Below are 19,315 nucleotides of genomic sequence, written 5' to 3'. Positions count from 1 at the left end.
AGGTGGCAGACTTATGTGTATAGGTAAAGGGGAGAAGGGAACAGAGGCTTAGATGGATAGAGAGCTATTCCAATGGATGGAAGATTTAGTGAGGCAGCTTATGGTGGAGCTAGAGGAGAATATTAGTGAGATGGAAGATGATAAATGGGCATGGGTGAGCGATGCATCAGGTAGATATTCAGTAAAATTGGCATATAAAATCATTATGTAGGAAGGACCAAATAGGGTAAGGTGATAGACACGAAAATATGGCACGCATTGGTTCCTCTGAAGGTAGCGGTTTGCACTTGGTAGGTTATTCAAGATCGGATACCAATGAAAGTCAACCTAGTGAAGCGAGGAATCTTAGTTATGGAAGCTACGAATTGTTGTAGCGGGTGTGGAATAGCAGAGTTGACTCAACATTTATTCTTTGAGTGTCCTCTTTTCTCAAATGTTTGGCATGGGATAGCGAGGTGGTTTGGAGTAAATATAGTGTTTCATAATGAGATAAAAAAAACTACTTTTTGCATTTTGTTGGTGTGATGAAGAGTGGAAGGGTCCATGAGGAGAAACTTTCAGTTATATATATGGTTTGCTAGCATGTAGATTATTTTGGAAAAGCAGTAACTCATGTATTTCAAGATAAAAATTTAGAGGTAGCGTCTTTGGTGGAACAAGTAAACTAATAACGTGGAGGTGGATTAGATCAAAAGCAAAAGGATTCAACTATTCAATCTCAGATTGGAATTCAAATCCTTTACCATGTACGGGTTTTCGAATGCAGTAAATGAGAAGATTTGTGTTCTAATTTTTAATTGCAGGGAGACAATTCAGCGTCGGATAGGGAAGTTTGCTTGCCATTAAAGGTTGGTGCTGGACTATTCTCAAAATACTGCAGGGAGGCTGTGTCCATATGTTATCAGGTTGAGTTAACGAGGTTGAGATCATAGTTACCAGGTTTGCGATACACTTATGTCCATTATATGTGTTAGTGGTACGTGACCGTACAGAGTATTGGTACTTTTTGGGGTATACATAGTCGGAAACCTATTTGGTCTTCCTACGAGGAATGGCTACTGAGCAAGTCTCCGACAGCTCTTTCCTTGGATCACTGGTGGTTGTGGAAAACATGGAAGCCCCAGAACAACATGTAAAAGAGGGGAAAGCTGAAGGTTGTCTTCCATATTCAGCCACAAGTTCGTCAGTTCTATGAATTACATGGTGAATTGGCAAGAACCAATTCTCATGAGTGCTGCTAATTGGTACACAAGTACCAATTTACAATTTGCAGAAAGGAGAAGTGAATTATCATTCACTGGTTGAGTTGAGAGCTTTCAGAATTTTGGTACTGAACTAAGATTTTAAACAATAATCCATACGAAACATATCTCATTTGTGGTGCTAATTTAGAAATCATGAATTGTTTCTTCATCAGTTTACAGTTAGATCTTCCCTTTACTACCTTTGCCCTGCCAATGTCTTAGCCCTTGATAAATAAACCTTTATATATGTACCAAACATAGTTACATCATTCGCGAAAAAAAAGGTAGTGTACCGGGTATCAATTTGCAGTTCTTTTGTGTATTAGTACGCACAAATTCACGTAATTAAGTTACAACGTTTGAACTAAGAAATGAATAACGACACTTCCGTAATTAGTTACACTGTGAAAAATACATAACAATGCAAAAATCATGAATACAAAAGAAATTAATCTAGAGCTTAACCCTCTAAACTGTATTGCTATTCCTGTTGGATTGCCACATTTTCTGCACTTGACATCAGGCCTCCACCAACATCTTATTTGAGGATGGTTTGTCTTTTTACAATGTGCACTTGGTTGAAAAATATCATCATTTTTCCTGTTGGTGCTGCCTCCTCCTGGACTTTTTGCTTTCACATACAAAGCACCTTCTATGGATGCTTCTCCTCTCATCATTCGCCTTTGCTCTTGCGCTTGCAGTGCATTTACCAATTCTACTAAGGAAATGCTCGACAAATCTATTGTTTCTTCTAATGAAGAAATTTTTTATTCATATCTCTCAGGCACAGAAACCAAATTTTTTTGCACAATTCTTTCATCAGAAAAATCATTACCAAGTAATCTCACCTTGTTAACAACGCCCAACTGCCTCCTTCATTTTTAGCATCTCGAACTCCTGAATCAGGTTGAGTATCTGCTTGTTTTTGGTTCTTTCATTTCCCTCATATTCTTTTTTGATGTAATCCCAAATGTCTCTTGCCGATTTCAAGTTCATGATTCTTGTAAATATTGTGCTTGACACCGCATGAAATAGACATGCTTTAGCTTTGGCCTTCCTTGTCTTCTTTCCTTTGTGAATCTTTATTTGAGTCACCTTTGGATTTTTAGGCAATGGCTCCACTTCATATTCTTCTTCAACAGCTTCCCAGAGGTCTAAGGCTTCAAGATATGTTGAGATCTTAATGGCCCAAGCATGATAGTTTTCACCATCAAAAATGGGTGGAGCAAGGGAGAAGTTTCTTTCTGTTTCCATTTTTAGGGTGGTTTTTTTATGTACTAAATTCACAGATCCCTTAAGAAAATAAGCTCTGATACCAATTTGTTGGTTTTAGAAGGGATATGAGAGAAAAAGTATTATGGAAATTATATACTGTAAGACAGAAATATGTTTATAACATCAAGCACACCATTACAAAATACTTTAGTGTCCTATATAAATAGAGTTGAAACATAATTTAAAACAAAAAGAAACTCCCTAAAATTATTGTCTTTAAAACAAAACTAAACTGAAAACAACTCACTAATGTCTCATAAAAAAAACTTCATAAAAGCATAACTGAAAATACTAAGGAATGCAATTCCTACAGTTTATAAGAAAAGATATAAGTTTTTTTTCCTTTTTGGGTTAATAGTGTTTTACCCCCTTGTAATGTAGGTCATTTCCGGTTTTCAATCCTGTAAATTATTTTTTTTTGGATTTCGTCCTTGTAATTTGAAATTTTTTGGTTTTGGACCTTCATGAATTTTGACTGTACAAAATCGATGATATGGCAGGGTGTAAACCGAAATTTTCTCAAATTAACAGGGGGTAAACCAAAATTTGCTCAAATTGCAGGGGGGTAAACCAAAATTTACTCAAATTACAGGGGGCAAATTTTTTTCATGAAGGTCTAAATAATAAAATCTTCAAATTACAAGGATGGAATCAAAAAAAAAATTACAGGGGAAAAACTGGAAATGACCTATATTATAGGGGGTAAAACATTATTAACCCTTCCTTTTTTATGGAAGAAATGATAGAAGTTTGCTGACTTCAGCCAATTCCATAAGGAAATAAAACCCCAATCAAATTAATATTAGCCCTGGAAAAATAGAGAAGAGGCAGAAAATAAGCATGACAAAAAATTGTTGATTTCATTGAAGTAGTATGGATTTCATCGCACCAACAATCAAGCACACATCAACACATCATATGTTATTTATTTTGCATGTGAGTGCCGGATTTGTTGGACCGATAAAATCAACACTACTAAGAATAATTACAAGTGCCCACACTCACATGCAGAGTGAAGTAAGATGCAGAGTGAAGTATTCTCTGTTCCTTGCTAATGCCTCATCGTTAGTGTTACTTTTATAGAAAACTTCATTTCTCTGTTTCACAAACCACTCGATGTGGGACTTTTACTATTTTCTTTTACCAATTCACTCTACTCCATAGTTGTATGTCAACTTCAACGTGGGTTATTTTTTAATCTTGCCAACAAGTGCCCACACTCATTATTAAGAATTTCAAATTAAAAAATTATTCTTTAAAAAAAAAATTAAATATTTCAATTTTTAACACATTCATAAATTTTCATAAAAATATATCATTTAAGACCTTTAAAGTTTATCCGGAGGGAGCACTTGTGATCCCGTATTTCTATCTTAGGCTTTGTTTGAGAGTTTGTAGGGGAGGAGAAGGAAGAGCTTTAGTGGGATAGAAATATAGGAGAAAATTGAGAAATCTTTCACATTTATTGAAAGAATGTTTTTTTAGAGAGTGATAAGTTAATGCTTATGATTAATATATTTTTAACTTTAAGAATATTATATCAACATATATTAAATTTGAAGAATTCATATAAACCATCTCAAATCCCTCAAAACCCTCCTCGAATACAATTTTTTAGTTATCCAGATGAAGAGAGTTTTTTAGAATAACTAGCTACAAGGTAAATAATTTTTTACAGGTATATCAAATATACCAAACATTGTTCCATAATTCGCTACGCTAGGTACGACACTGTGATGTAAGATTTTTCCTACACGTCATATAACTATGTACACGTGAGTATATATAGGATCGTTTCCACAGGGAGTTACGTTAATCATAAGCATTTACACAATCGTTCACATTAAGGGTTTGGATATAAATTGTTTGTTTGTAACACTATATCCATATTTGACATTTAAGTAAAAACGAGAGGGGATCGAACTATTTCGCTTGCGGTATAAGATAACGAGCAAGCATAACAGCAGCAATCTCTCGATCGATTAACAGACTCTAGCTTTATAACCAATATTATTACAATCATTTCTACAATATCCTTCGTGTCCAAAGCGACATCGTTATTTCTAGGTTATCGTTTAAACATTCGTGTCCAAATTCCTTAAACGATAACAAAGTCGATCGGATGACTTAATCGACCGTGTCCAGCCTGATTAAGTATCCGAAAGCATTAAAAGCTTGATTAAAAGTAATTATCAAAGGTTTACAAACTTGTCAAGAATGATATAACATAAGATAGATTGTTATTCTAGGTCTAGATTCAAGGGTTTGTGTCCAAATCATCTTGAATCTCTTTGAAAGCATTAAAAGCAAGAATAACAACAATATTGAATCATTAAGCTAGAACCTTATATATTAAAAGATCAAAAGATTACATAATAGCTTGATAGTTACCTCAATACTACAAAGAAGGTTAGTTACATATAGACATGTAAACTAATGCAAGGAATGAAGGAAAGATGAAGATTCCATGCCAAGATCCTTGATGTCTCAATGAATCTAGGGTTGAATCTACTCCTTAATCACTTGCTTTGTGTTTCTCTCTATGAAATAGCTCTAACCTCTCTCTAGAAATGTGTAAAATGTTTTAATGGAATAGTGAATACCTAAAAGAGAGGTAAAAATGCTATTTAAATGGCCTGTGTTTTTGCACCTGCGCTAATAGCGCAACTCACGCTAATAGCGTGGTAAGGCGGCCTATAATCTGGCCAATGGGAGCCTGCCACGTTGTTCTTGCCCTGCTGCTACGCTCCAGCCACGCTAATAGCGTGGCTCTCTGGAGCATTTACGCTAATAGCGTGAAATACGCTAATAGCGTAGCTCTTCAAACCCAGCTTCTGCTTCCACGCTCCAGGTACGCATATAGCGTAGCTCTCTGGACATTGTACGCTAATAGCTCAGAATACGCTATTAGCGTACTCTTCAAGGGTACTCCAGATCCACGCCCCAGGTGCGCTAATGGCGTATCCCTCTGGCCTTGGGCATTTCTTCATCACGCCAATAGCGTAGCACACGCTAATGGCGTAGCTTCATGAACTTTGACCTTTCTTGCTCCTTGCTTGTAATTTCCTGCACAAAAAGGGTAGACTAAGGCTCAAAAGCATAAATGACATATTAACACAATATTTGGAGTTTTCCATAGAGAATCTTGCAAAACAAGTCACTAAAACGACTAAACTCCTATGCGAAATATATCACTTTTAAACACTTATCAAACTCTCCCCAACTTGGCTTTTTGTTTGTCCTCAAACAAATTAATTGAAAAGGAAACTAACAAGGCTTTGGACAAGGTTTTCAACATGGTGTCAAACAATTCAAAACAAAAATAAACAAATGGTGATTCAAAAATGATTGCGTGGACAAGCATGAAGTCCTCCGCTACTCTAGGTTCAAACTAAGAATGCGAAAAATGTCCTAAGCACAAACTATACATCATAAACTTCAATACATAAACATAACTATCTATGAACCACACCTAACACACTTCTTTGAAAGTAAATGCAATATAATGATAACAATGAATGAGGTAATGAACACACATCCAACAATCATGCTAACATCCTATTTAAGTTAGGTGTCCATCCAAATATCGTCTCAAAAAGCATAAAAACATGGATCAAAAGGTCTTGCAAGGGTTATAACTTGGCCGGGCTACAAAAGAAATGTCATATGTGGGGCAATTGATCAGAAAGCCTATCAAAGAGGAACATTTTTTTGTATCACAACTTGAAATCCATATACTTCCCTACCAAGAATTAAAACCTTTGGTGATTAACAATAAAACTTATAACCTTGACAACTTATTCTCTTTTTGATTTTTCACTTCCTTTTTCTTTTCTTTTCTTTTCTTTTTTCAAATGTACAATTTTTTCTTTGATTCAACGTTGTCAGGTTATTTTACAATTTCACCAGAACTTAACATATAATGCCTCCTTTTTCTCCCCAACTTGAATACAACAAAAACTCTAATTGAATGTTCCCCTATCCTAAGGCAAGGGACAAAGTACAAAAAGGTTAAGGGTTCAACAAAGTAAAAATATCAAAGTCCTATAAGATTCAACCATGAACTGGATTTTTGAAAAATTTCAGGCAAATTCAACAAGCATTGTGCTTATGAATATTGACAGTTCATGTTTGAGGACTCGATTCATTAGGCTCGGATTGGGGTATCAGATACTCGCTCTTCTCACAGGTAGGCTTTATGTGGTCAAGTAGGTTACTCTCAATTCAAAAAGTGCCTTGATCCTTTCCATGCTTTCAAACAATTCAAAATAATTATCAGATTTAACATAACTAAAACAAGTTAGACGGTGATTATTGGTCTCCAACATATATACAACAGATTAAAGCTACCTCACATTTATGTTAAGTACTAAGTGGTTCAAAAATATTTATGTCTATGAAAAGAATTAAATGATATATATTTTGTGCAAAGTACAAGTTTCAAATTCTTATTAAAAACCTAGAATAAAAGAAAACCAATACCTTGGCCTTACGCTTTATCACAAGTAATATCATTATCACTCACCTGCTTTTGCTCAAACATGGCTCCATGGAGCACTTTAAGATTTATTGTTCATGAGCAATTTTCTTTTGAGAGACACAAGCAAGATGTGCACAAAAATTTCATCCAAAGCATAAGTTATTAAACCAAAAAAACTAAGTTATTAAACCATATAAAAAGTAACAAAGTAACAAAGTAACAAATCAAGCACTAAAAACCACAGTGCTTGAAGAGTACAAAATACAATTCTAAAATAAACAGATGTTCCAACATGAAATAAAAACATAGAGTTATAAAGCAAAAAGAAAAAACATCACTAAAAACTCAAGTTCACTGATCATCCTCTCCAGCATCATCCATATCAAGATCCTGGTACACATCATCATCATCACCCACGACTCCAGCATCATCAGGTGTCGCCTCATCATCAACAGCATCAGCCACCCCCACATAAGGATTTGGCCTGCCCTCAGGCCAATGAACATAAGTCTGGTACTGCTCAGGAGTCATAACCGGGTACTCAGCATTTCCCGGATGCATGTGAGCATTGTAGAGGTCCTGGTGTATGCCCATGTTACTCCTCCAAATTGCTTCATTTTGGTCCATCAAGAAGCTGTTCTGGTCCCTCACGTACTGGTTATGCATCTGCTGCTCCAGCATAAAGGTCTGCAAACCTGAAAAGTCAAAAGAACCAGCAGCCTCAGATGGGCCACCTTCATCATCAGAGAAATGGTATTGGGCTGCCCTTTGCTCTGTTTTCTCCCAGGTGCGAATATGAGTGTCAGTAATGACCCCTTCAATATCTTCATCATAGGGTCCAGAAATAGGCACTCCATAAGCCTTCAGCAATCCCATAATCAAACCTGGGTAGAACAAAGCCACCTTCTTAGCACCAGTGGCTACTTTCAAAGCCACAGCCTTCATCTCATTAGCAATGATGCGAGCAATATCAACAGGCACTTCTTTCATAATGCACCAGATGAGTGGTAGAACGGCTTTTGGGGCATTGGAAGTATGGGCTCTTGGAAGGGCATTGTGGACAAGGAATTGGAAAATTAAGCGGGCAGTAGCTGTCATCTCCTTGGTAAGTGCATGCCTAATCTCTCCCTTGTCATTTTTGACAAATAGCCTACCCTTGTTCATTATATCACGCTCAATTTGCTGATATTTCCAATTTCCTTGAGCGTTTCTCTTAGCATAGGTACACAAGGTGGGCATTGTGGGGTCCTCAGATGGCTCAAGGTTTAAAGCATTTTCAAGGAAATCATTGATTGCATCCCTATCAAAAGGGATTTGCTTTCCTCGGACGTAAGAAGTCCAAGAGAAAGTCTCAGCAAAGGTAGCGGGTGAGGCATCAGGGACAGCATTACAATAAAACTCCCTGATTAGGTCGGTGTTAATCTCGGTTGCAGGCACGAGGAGTTTGGTCCATTTGCGACCAGTGAAAATGTGGAGCATATCAGAATGCTCACCACTAGGATGAATGTCAAAAGTTTTCTCGTGCCAGGTTTTGTACTGTACCATTTTCTTAAACCTGGCAGAGTGGGCAGGGGTGGGGAAACGGTTTGGGATTGCAGGTGCAGCAGAGGAAGAGGCACCTTTGCCTCTAGGACGCTTAGTCCCGGTAGTTTTTTCAACATTTTTCGGTGCCATCTGCAACAAAACCAGGAAACACCAACATATTGCATAGAAAATATTAGCACAAACTACTGGTGGTCATTTAAAAATATCAAAAATTTTGAAAATCTGGGCAAGTAAGAAGATCTACGCTATTAGCGCCTGCCACGCTAATAGCGAAATTTTTCTGGGAAACTTTCGCTATTAGCGTAGATTACGCTAATAGCGAAATTTTTCTGGAAAAGTTGCGCTATTGGCGTAATTTTCGCTATTAGCGTAGCTCTTCGTACCTGCAATTTTCAAATTTTCAAAATCTTTGTTCCTGCAATTTCTCAGCACAATCCAGCATATTTCAACCCTAGGTTTCATCCTATGTTTCTAAAACACAATAGAATCATGAAAAGGAATCAGAATCACAACATTGGCACACAAATCATTCAAAACCCTTTTTTTTTCAAATTTACAAAATGGGTCAAAATCAAAAGATGAATGTTTGTTGCATGTGGGTTGTGATTATTGTTCCTTTTCCAACTATTATCAATGAAGAACAGTCTCTATTCACAAATCAAAACTCTAACCCTAACCTAACCATCTCTAATCATGTCAAAAGCATGGTTTTTTTTTTCAAATTTAAGAACAAAGATAGGAAGAGAATCAAACCTGTTAGTGCAGTGATTAGATGCAAGCAATAGAATGAATGATGCAAAGATGAATGCTTGGAACCAATTGACCCAAAAGAAAAGGGTTTTGATTTTTAGGGTTAGTGTGTGAGTGAGAGAAGTTTTTGTGTGTGAGAGTGAGAAAGTGAAGAATGAAACCGTAAAAGGAATAAGAGGAGTGGGTTGTGGGAAGTTAAGGGGAGTTACTCCCCTTGGGCCCACAAAAAATTTTTTCCTCACGCCAAAACCACGCTATTAGCGTGGCTCTCTGGAGCTCTCACGCTAATAGCGAAAAATACGCTAATGGCGTGAGGCTTCAGGATCAGTTTTTCAAAGTTTTTCATTCTGCTTGTAAATGTATATGTACTACCACTATATGCAATAAACATAAAAATACTTACAAAACTGGGTGTGCCTCCCAGCAAGAGCTTGTTTTACGTCCTTAGCTTGACGCATTTTGAAGAAATCATGGCTCGATTAGTGAAATTGTCGTCAAACACCGATCAATTTCACCACCGAAGTAGGGCTTAAGCCTTTGCCCATTAACAGTCCAGTTGGCTTTGGTGACTGGGTCCTCAAGTTCCACAGCTCCGTATGGTTTGACCTCTTTAACCATGAAAGGTCCGGACCACTTAGACTTCAATTTGCCCGGAAACAACCTCAGTCTTGAATTGAAAAGTAATACCATTTGTCCCGGCATGAATTGTCTCAGAGTGATCTTCTTGTCATGATACTTCTTGGTCCTTTCTTTGTAGAGCTTTGAAGATTCATAAGCTTGATTTCTCAATTCTTCAAGCTCATGCATTTGAACTTTTCTTCTTTCACCGGCTTTCTCTTGATCGAAGTTTAGGAACTTCAATGCCCAAAAGGCTTTATGTTCGAGCTCGACCGGTAAATGACAAGATTTGCCATAAACCATTTGGAAAGGAGTGAGGCCTATAAGAGACTTGTATGCAGTCCTATATGCCCACAAAGCTTCATCAAGTTTAGCCGACCAATCCTTCCGAGATGTAGAGACCGTCTTCTCAAGTATGCGTTTGACCTCCCGGTTAGAAACTTCGGCTTGTCCATTCGTTTGCGGATGATACGGTGATGCTACTTTGTGCTTGACTCCATAATGATCTAGGGCCTTGGCAAGTTGTGCGTTGCAAAAGTGTGATCCTCCATCACTAATAAGCACTCTTGGTGTACCAAACCGGGTGAAAATATTCTTCTTTAGGAACTTCACCACCGTCTTGCTATCGGCTTTAGGCGATGCTACGGCTTCCACCCACTTTGACACATAATCAACAGCGACCAAGATGTACTCATTTGAATATGATGAAGGGAAAGGGCCAACAAAATCTATACCCCAACAATCGAACACTTCCACTTCAAGGATGAGTTGTAGAGGCATCTCATTTCTTTTTGACATTGATCCGGTTCTTTGGCATTCATCACAATGCTTGCAATGTAAGTTGGCATCTTTGAATAGAGTTGGCCAAAAGAACCCGGATTGAAGTACCTTTGCGGCTGTTCTCTCCCCGTTGAAGTGACCTCCATAGGGCGAATTATGACATTGCCATAGGATCTTCTTTGCCTCTTCATCATCCACACACCTACGCAAGAGATTGTCCGCTCCAATTTTGAACAAGTAAGGCTCATCCCACACATAGTGGTTAGCATCATGAAGGAACTTCTTGCGTTGTTGCCATTCAAAATCTTCCGGAATGAACCCGGTTGCTTTGTAGTTCACCATGTCGGCAAACCACGGTCTCACATTGATTGCTAGCAACCGTTCATCTGGAAATTCTTCACGAACCTCCGGTTCATTCTTGGTTACCTCATTGTTTGTCAACCTTGAAAGGTGATCAGCTACAAGATTCTCCGTGCCTTTCTTATCCTTGATCTCTAAGTCAAACTCTTGAAGCAACAACATCCACCGGATGAGTCTAGGCTTTGAGTCGGACTTAGTAAGGAGATACTTGATAGCTGCATGGTCAGTATAAACAACAATTTTGGAACCTACAAAGTAAGAACGAAATTTCTCCATTGCATAAACTATTGCAAGTAACTCTTTTTCAGTTGTGGCATAATTGATTTGTGCCTCATTTAAAACCTTACTTGCATAGTGAATAGCATGAAAAATTTTATCCTTACGTTGACCCAAGACCGCACCAACAGCATAATCACTTGCATCACACATTAATTCAAAATTTAAATCCCAATTAGGAGCAATGATTATTGGTGCGGTGGTCAACTTTTCTTTTAAAGATTCAAATGCATCAAGACATTCATTATCAAAAACAAAAGACTTATCTTTGTTGAGCAAGTTGCTCATAGGCTTTGCAATCTTTGAGAAGTCTTTGATGAATCTCCGGTAGAAACCGGCATGACCAAGAAAACTCCGAACACCTTTGACATTTACCGGTGGAGGAAGCTTTCCTATGACATCGACCTTTGCTTGGTCTACCTCAATACCCTTAGCAGAAATCTTATGACCAAGGACAATACCCTCGGTAACCATGAAGTGACATTTCTCCCAATTGAGCACCAAGCTAGTTTCAATACACCGCTTCAGCACGGTATCCAAGCTATTCAAACACGTATCAAATGACGAACCGAAAACCGAGAAATCATCCATGAACACCTCCATGCATTTACCAATAAGTTTGGAGAAGATTGCTTGAACACACCGTTGAAAAGTTGCGGGTGCATTACACAAGCCAAATGGCATTCTTCGATAAGCAAAAATACCAAAGGGGCAAGTGAAAGCCGTCTTCTCGTGATCATCTGGGTTCATGGCGATTTGATTGTAGCCGGAGTAACCATCTAGGAAGCAATAAAAGGATTGACCGGAGAGTCTTTCAAGCATTTGGTCCATGAAGGGCAAGGGAAAGTGATCCTTCCTTGTTGCTTGATTGAGTCTTCTATAATCTATACACATCCTCCATCCGGTGACGGTTCTAGTTGGGATCAACTCATCTTTATCATTAGTGATCACCGTCATACCTCCTTTCTTGGGGACTACTTGAACCGGGCTTACCCAAGCACTATCCGAGATAGGATAGATCATGCCGGCTTCAAGCAACTTCACTACTTCCTTTCGCACCACCTCTTTCATGTTTGGATTCAAGCGGCGTTGCGGTTGTGCTACCGGTTTAAAGTTTTCTTCCATCATGATCTTGTGCATACAATAAGATGGACTTATCCCTTTCAAGTCGGATAGCTTCCACCCTATTGCTTCCTTGTTGGCCTTGAGAACCTCTACCAACTTTGTTTCTTCATCGATGGACAAGGAGCTACTAATGATCACCGGTTTTGTACCATCTTTCTCAAGAAAAACATATTTCAAATTAGATGGTAAAACTTTTAATTCTACCTTGGTGTCATCAACTTTGGCTTCTTCCTTGGATTCTTCTTTCAAATCTTCAAGTATGGCTTGATTAGGAAGAACCTCCTTCAAGGAATCTAGCTCCTTCAAACACTCTTCAATGGCACTTGCTTCGTCTTCATCAATAGCATTGAGTGCGTCCACCAAAGCACTCTCAAGGGGTGTTCTATTGTGCATTTGCTTCCGAGTAGTCAAGATGACTTCTTCGGTTGCATCCATTTTGAAACATGCACCCTTGTCTTTCGAGTACTTCAAAGCTTCTCGGATGTTGAAGGTAACCTCTTCATCATTTACCTTGACCTTCATGATATTATCATCAAGATCAATCATCATCCGAGCCGTTTGCATGAAATTCCTTCCCATTAAGATAGGCACATCCTCATCTTCTTCGACATCCATAACCACAAAATCAGCCGGAAAAATAAATTTGTCCACTTTTACAAGAACATCTTCGGCCATACCTAGTGGTTTTGCAAAGGATTTGTCGGCCAATTGCAACATCATCCTAGTCCGCTTTATACAAAGGTCACCAACTCTTTTGGCAACGGACAAAGGCATGAGATTGATGCTTGATCCAAGATCAAGTAGTGCTTTACCTACATGTGTTGTGCCAATAGCTACCGGTAGAGTGACTCTTCCCGGATCTTGCTCTTTCTTTGGCATTGTTCTTTGAATAATAGCACTACAATTGGCATCGATTTGGATCGTCTCTTCATCATTGATTCTTCTTTTCTTGGAAAGGATATCTTTCATGAACTTTGCATAGACCGGCATTTGCTCCAAGGCTTCCGAGAATGGTATATCAATTTGCAACTTCTTGAAGAGTTCAAGAAACCTTGCGTATTGCCGCTCTTTGTCTTTCTTCGATGGAGCATGTGGGTATGGTAAGCGTTGAGCCACCACTTGCTTCTCAACTACTTGTTTCTTCCCTTTATCTCTCCCCACATCTTTATTCTTCCTCTCCATCTCCTCTTGTAACTCTAGATCTCTTTTTTTATTTTTTTCTTTTTCAACTAATGCTTCTTTATTCTTTATATACACTTCCTCCTCTATCTCTACACTATCCTCCTCGAACTCCTCTTTATTGACAACTTCATCATCCTTTTCCTCAACAACAATATCATCACCTACCCCTATACCTACTACTCTCCCACTCCTTGTAGCTATAGCTTTTGACTGCTATGCCTTGTTGTGCTCCTTAGGATTTGGTTGAGTGTTAGCGGTGAAAGCTCCACCTTGCGGAGGACCTTGAGCCATTTGTTGAGCTAACTGACCAACTTGCGTTTCAAGGCCTTTGATGGACGCGTCGGTGTTTTTCTGGTTAGCCATGGACACTTGCATGAATTGTTTCAAGACCTCCTCGGTGCTTTGGGAATTATTCGGTTGTTGGGGGTTATTTGGTGGTGGATTTTGGTATTGATTATTGAATGGTTGTTGGTAAGGTTGTTGGTAGTAGTTTGATGGTGGATATTGATAGTTATTATTGTACGGTGTTCTCCAAGGTCTTTGTTGGTTTTGGTTGGCCGGATACCTTCCTTGGAAGTTGGAAGTACCCGGATTTTGTTGTGAGGTTCCGGCTTGTTGTGGTTGGTTAGGCCTTTGTTGGTTTCCCACATAGTTGACCTCTTCCCCTTCAAAAGAACCGGGCTCGGGACAATAGCCGGTGGGATGATCCCCCGTACAAAGTCCACAAGTAAAGACTTGAGCGGTTCCTCCTTCTTGCTTGAGAGATTCAAGAATTTGTTTAGGCATAGCTTTCATCTCCTTTTGCATAGCTTCTAATTGTTGAGTGAGAAGCTTATTTTGAGCTAAGACCGCATCATTTGCTTCAAGCTCAAGAATACCGGCTTTCCTTTGATTAGGATTCCGATTGTGAGAAGATTTTCTTGTGTTGAGCGCCATTTGGTTAATGATTCTGACAGCTTCAGCTGGGTTTTTCAAAGCAATAGAACCTCCAGCACTTGCATCTAGCATCGTCTTGGACATGTCTTGAAGCCCTTGACGAAAAAGATATAGTTGCATTTGGCTATCAAAACCATGCTTTGGACAATTCCTTAGCAATGATTTATAGCGCTCCCAAGCTTCACAAAGAGTCTCACTTTGGCCTTGAGCAAAAGTTGTAATTGAAGTTTTAGCCTCAAGATGCCTATCCTCCGGAAAGAACCTTTCTTGAAATGCTTTCTCTAGCTCACCCCAATTTTCCATCAACGAAGTTGGTTGATCAAGATACCACTCCTTAGCCTTCCCGATCAAAGAATGAGGAAACAATTGCACAAACACACCCTCTTCCTCATCTTCTTTCATACCAAGTGTACCGGCGGTAACATAGAAGTTGGTAAGATGTCTATATGGATCCTCATGATCCATACCGGTAAACTGGTTATGAGTTATCAAGTTTATCAACCCAGACTTCAGCTCAAAAGATTTGGCATTACGGTTGCCAAGATTAGCTAGCCTCCTCGGACTAACCCACATAGGTAGAGCATTCTCATCTTCATTAGCCATGACTACTTCTGGATCACTCCTCGGAGATGAATGTGCAGAAGAATGTGATGAAGAATCACCTAGTGATATAGTATGCACCGAACCTGACGGAGAAGGAATAAAAAGTAAAGATTCCGGCTGAGCCAGCCTGGCTAATCTCCTAGCTTCCTTTGCTTGCTTTCTAAGTAACCTAGCAGTTTTCTCAATTTCAGGATCAAATTGTAGGTCTTCCTTATCAACGGTACCTCGCATAAACAAAGTTCACCAAGACTATACCAGGTGGTTAGCATAAAAAATAATGAATGACATAAGTGTATAAGTATATGCATGAAAGAATTTTGTGCAAAATTGACTTAACATGACAAAATTGTTTCAATACTTATGATAAAAATTTCCGTTACTCCCCGGCAACGGCGCCATTTTGATGTAAGATTTTTCCTACACGTCATATAACTATGTACACGTGAGTATATATAGGATCGTTTCCACAGGGAGTTACGTTAATCATAAGCATTTACACAATCGTTCACATTAAGGGTTTGGATATAAATTGTTTGTTTGTAACACTATATCCATATTTGACATTTAAGTAAAAACGAGAGGGGATCGAACTATTTCGCTTGCGGTATAAGATAACGAGCAAGCATAACAGCAGCAATCTCTCGATCGATTAACAGACTCTAGCTTTATAACCAATATTATTACAATCATTTCTACAATATCCTTCGTGTCCAAAGCGACATCGTTATTTCTAGGTTATCGTTTAAACATTCGTGTCCAAATTCCTTAAACGATAACAAAGTCGATCGGATGACTTAATCGACCGTGTCCAGCCTGATTAAGTATCCGAAAGCATTAAAAGCTTGATTAAAAGTAATTATCAAAGGTTTACAAACTTGTCAAGAATGATATAACATAAGATAGATTGTTATTCTAGGTCTAGATTCAAGGGTTTGTGTCCAAATCATCTTGAATCTCTTTGAAAGCATTAAAAGCAAGAATAACAACAATATTGAATCATTAAGCTAGAACCTTATATATTAAAAGATCAAAAGATTACATAATAGCTTGATAGTTACCTCAATACTACAAAGAAGGTTAGTTACATATAGACATGTAAACTAATGCAAGGAATGAAGGAAAGATGAAGATTCCATGCCAAGATCCTTGATGTCTCAATGAATCTAGGGTTGAATCTACTCCTTAATCACTTGCTTTGTGTTTCTCTCTATGAAATAGCTCTAACCTCTCTCTAGAAATGTGTAAAATGTTTTAATGGAATAGTGAATACCTAAAAGAGAGGTAAAAATGCTATTTAAATGGCCTGTGTTTTTGCACCTGCGCTAATAGCGCAACTCACGCTAATAGCGTGGTAAGGCGGCCTATAATCTGGCCAATGGGAGCCTGCCACGTTGTTCTTGCCCTGCTGCTACGCTCCAGCCACGCTAATAGCGTGGCTCTCTGGAGCATTTACGCTAATAGCGTGAAATACGCTAATAGCGTAGCTCTTCAAACCCAGCTTCTGCTTCCACGCTCCAGGTACGCATATAGCGTAGCTCTCTGGACATTGTACGCTAATAGCTCAGAATACGCTATTAGCGTACTCTTCAAGGGTACTCCAGATCCACGCCCCAGGTGCGCTAATGGCGTATCCCTCTGGCCTTGGGCATTTCTTCATCACGCCAATAGCGTAGCACACGCTAATGGCGTAGCTTCATGAACTTTGACCTTTCTTGCTCCTTGCTTGTAATTTCCTGCACAAAAAGGGTAGACTAAGGCTCAAAAGCATAAATGACATATTAACACAATATTTGGAGTTTTCCATAGAGAATCTTGCAAAACAAGTCACTAAAACGACTAAACTCCTATGCGAAATATATCACTTTTAAACACTTATCACACTGTCTACCATTTCGCAAGTATCAATTTGCAGTTCTTTTGCGTATTTGTACACACAAATTCACTTAATTAAGTTACAAAGTTTGAACTATGAAATGGATGACGACACTTAACGTAATCACGTTCACCGAAAAGTACATAACAATGTGAAAATCATGAATACAAAGAAATTAATAATCTAAAGCTTAACTCTCTAAACCGTGTTACTATTCCTGTTGGATTGGAATTGTCCACTGTAAGCTTAAATTTTACAGCTTCTGAAGCACAACCATCTAAAGAAAATGAGAATGCACCAAAACAATAGAAACTTTTCATTAAAAACACACGACCCAAAGAAATAAATCACAAGAATTAAAGTCATGACAAAGCTAGAATGGAAAACATATTCAATTTTGAACACATCCAAGCTACATGTCCTTGTCGGAAAATTTATTAAGTTCAGACCCGATACTTTGAGTTATGAATTGTTGACTTTTAATATCAATCATCAAATGTTGAAATCATACAAGTCATCATGCCAAGAAACTCATCAACTATGAAAGGATAAAATCCATCTTTGCTATTTTGAAGCACATATTTGAGAATGAGATGTTGAAAGAGTCCCCCCACGGACATGCCACCATATTTAAAAGACATGTCCAGCGGCTGTGCTTAGTCAAAAAGACTCGACTTCATCCCAAACATTACGTTGCTGGTTCTGATAAATTTAACTTGCATAGCAACAATGTTGAGATCTTGCGACAATGATGTCAATGGATGCTTGATTTGTGTGCATCATTGACTCCATCGTCAGCAGGCTCAACAATGTTGAGGAGGAAGCAAGGCTCACGTCGGTAAATAAGTTTATTCCTTGTTTATGTCTTTTCGTCACATGTTGACATGTTGATTTTATAGATAACTTTGTTTTCTTGTTTCATATACCACCCGATGTAGGACATTGTTACTTGTCTATTTTGTCTATTGCTTTTACCAATTCATTCACAGTACTCCAACGTTATCTTCTTATTTTTATTTTCTTCTGAGTACCTCTATAGTTGTGTGTCAACTTTATGTAGGTTATTTTTATCTTATTATTATTGATACACGTCAAAAAAATTAATCAACAGCGAATATCTTTGAAAGTGAATCCATATTCCATACTCCCAAACACATTATTACTCCCTCAGCATTGGCACGCTGAGGACTTGTCTAAACTTTGGTAGGAAACTTGGAGGTATAAGCTAAGGACAAACCATATAGATTTGTTTTATCATTCTCCAAATCACAAATCAACACATACACTATAAGCATAAACATTTTTGAATTTAGCTTAAACATGTCAATACACATTTAATGTTATAATGGGTCAACAACACAAATAACACCTGCGTTTTATCCATCACCTAATCGTGCAGCTCAACAATCCATTGCTCATGCTAAACACATCATACAATCAAGGCTCAATGTCTATTGTCTAAGCCAACTGAAATTTAAAACTGAAAATGTGTCATACATATGCTAAGTGCAGACTGTTATGAGCTGGAGCACACATATCGCCATCATGAGCTTAATCAAGATCAATAGTCAATTGAATTTTCGCGCTGCAGCTGATACTGATGAATACGCAAGGTGATTACCAAACTAACCAACATTTCTGCCAAAAGCACTAGATTGAGCTACTATATAAAGAGTTGACTTCACTCTCACTGAACGACTTCACACTTAGTGTTGACTTCAGAAGCTAAAAGTCTTAATAATGCAAAAAAAATTGGATCTAGGTGTTGATTTCACACTTAGTATATGAATAAAATGCCATCCACACCAGAAGCCAAAAGGCGAGAACATGTGTTTAAAAGACATACAAATTGGACGGAACAACATCTATCTAGGAACAACGAAACAGAACTGTTGTTCTTCATATAGGAAGGTAGAAACTAGTGTGATATGATCAAACAGGATTGCAAAACAAGACCACTAAATCTCATCATCTTTGACCATCATAATCAAAACAAAATAACATAACTAAGTATATTGCTAATGCATTCAATTTCCAAACATAGCCCAAACCTTGGATAAACTAGTTACCATGCAAATATTTGGCTAGACCACACTACAAACAGATCAGCTAAGAGCCAAAATTTAACACAGTTAGGTGAATGGAATAAAGTAGCATAGTTCTTTTTATTTTTTAAATTAACAAAAAAAAAAAAACATATTTGTATGGTTGCAAAGATATATACACCAAAAATACAAGCAAGTGATAGGAAAAGCTATAAAAATAATC

The sequence above is a fragment of the Medicago sativa genome, chromosome 2 (assembly GCF_051527215.1).
Source record: "Medicago sativa cultivar Bolivia chromosome 2, Bolivia_mono, whole genome shotgun sequence".
NCBI classification, from domain to species: Eukaryota; Viridiplantae; Streptophyta; class Magnoliopsida; order Fabales; family Fabaceae; genus Medicago; species Medicago sativa.
Note: the sequence above shows the minus strand (reverse complement) of the source record.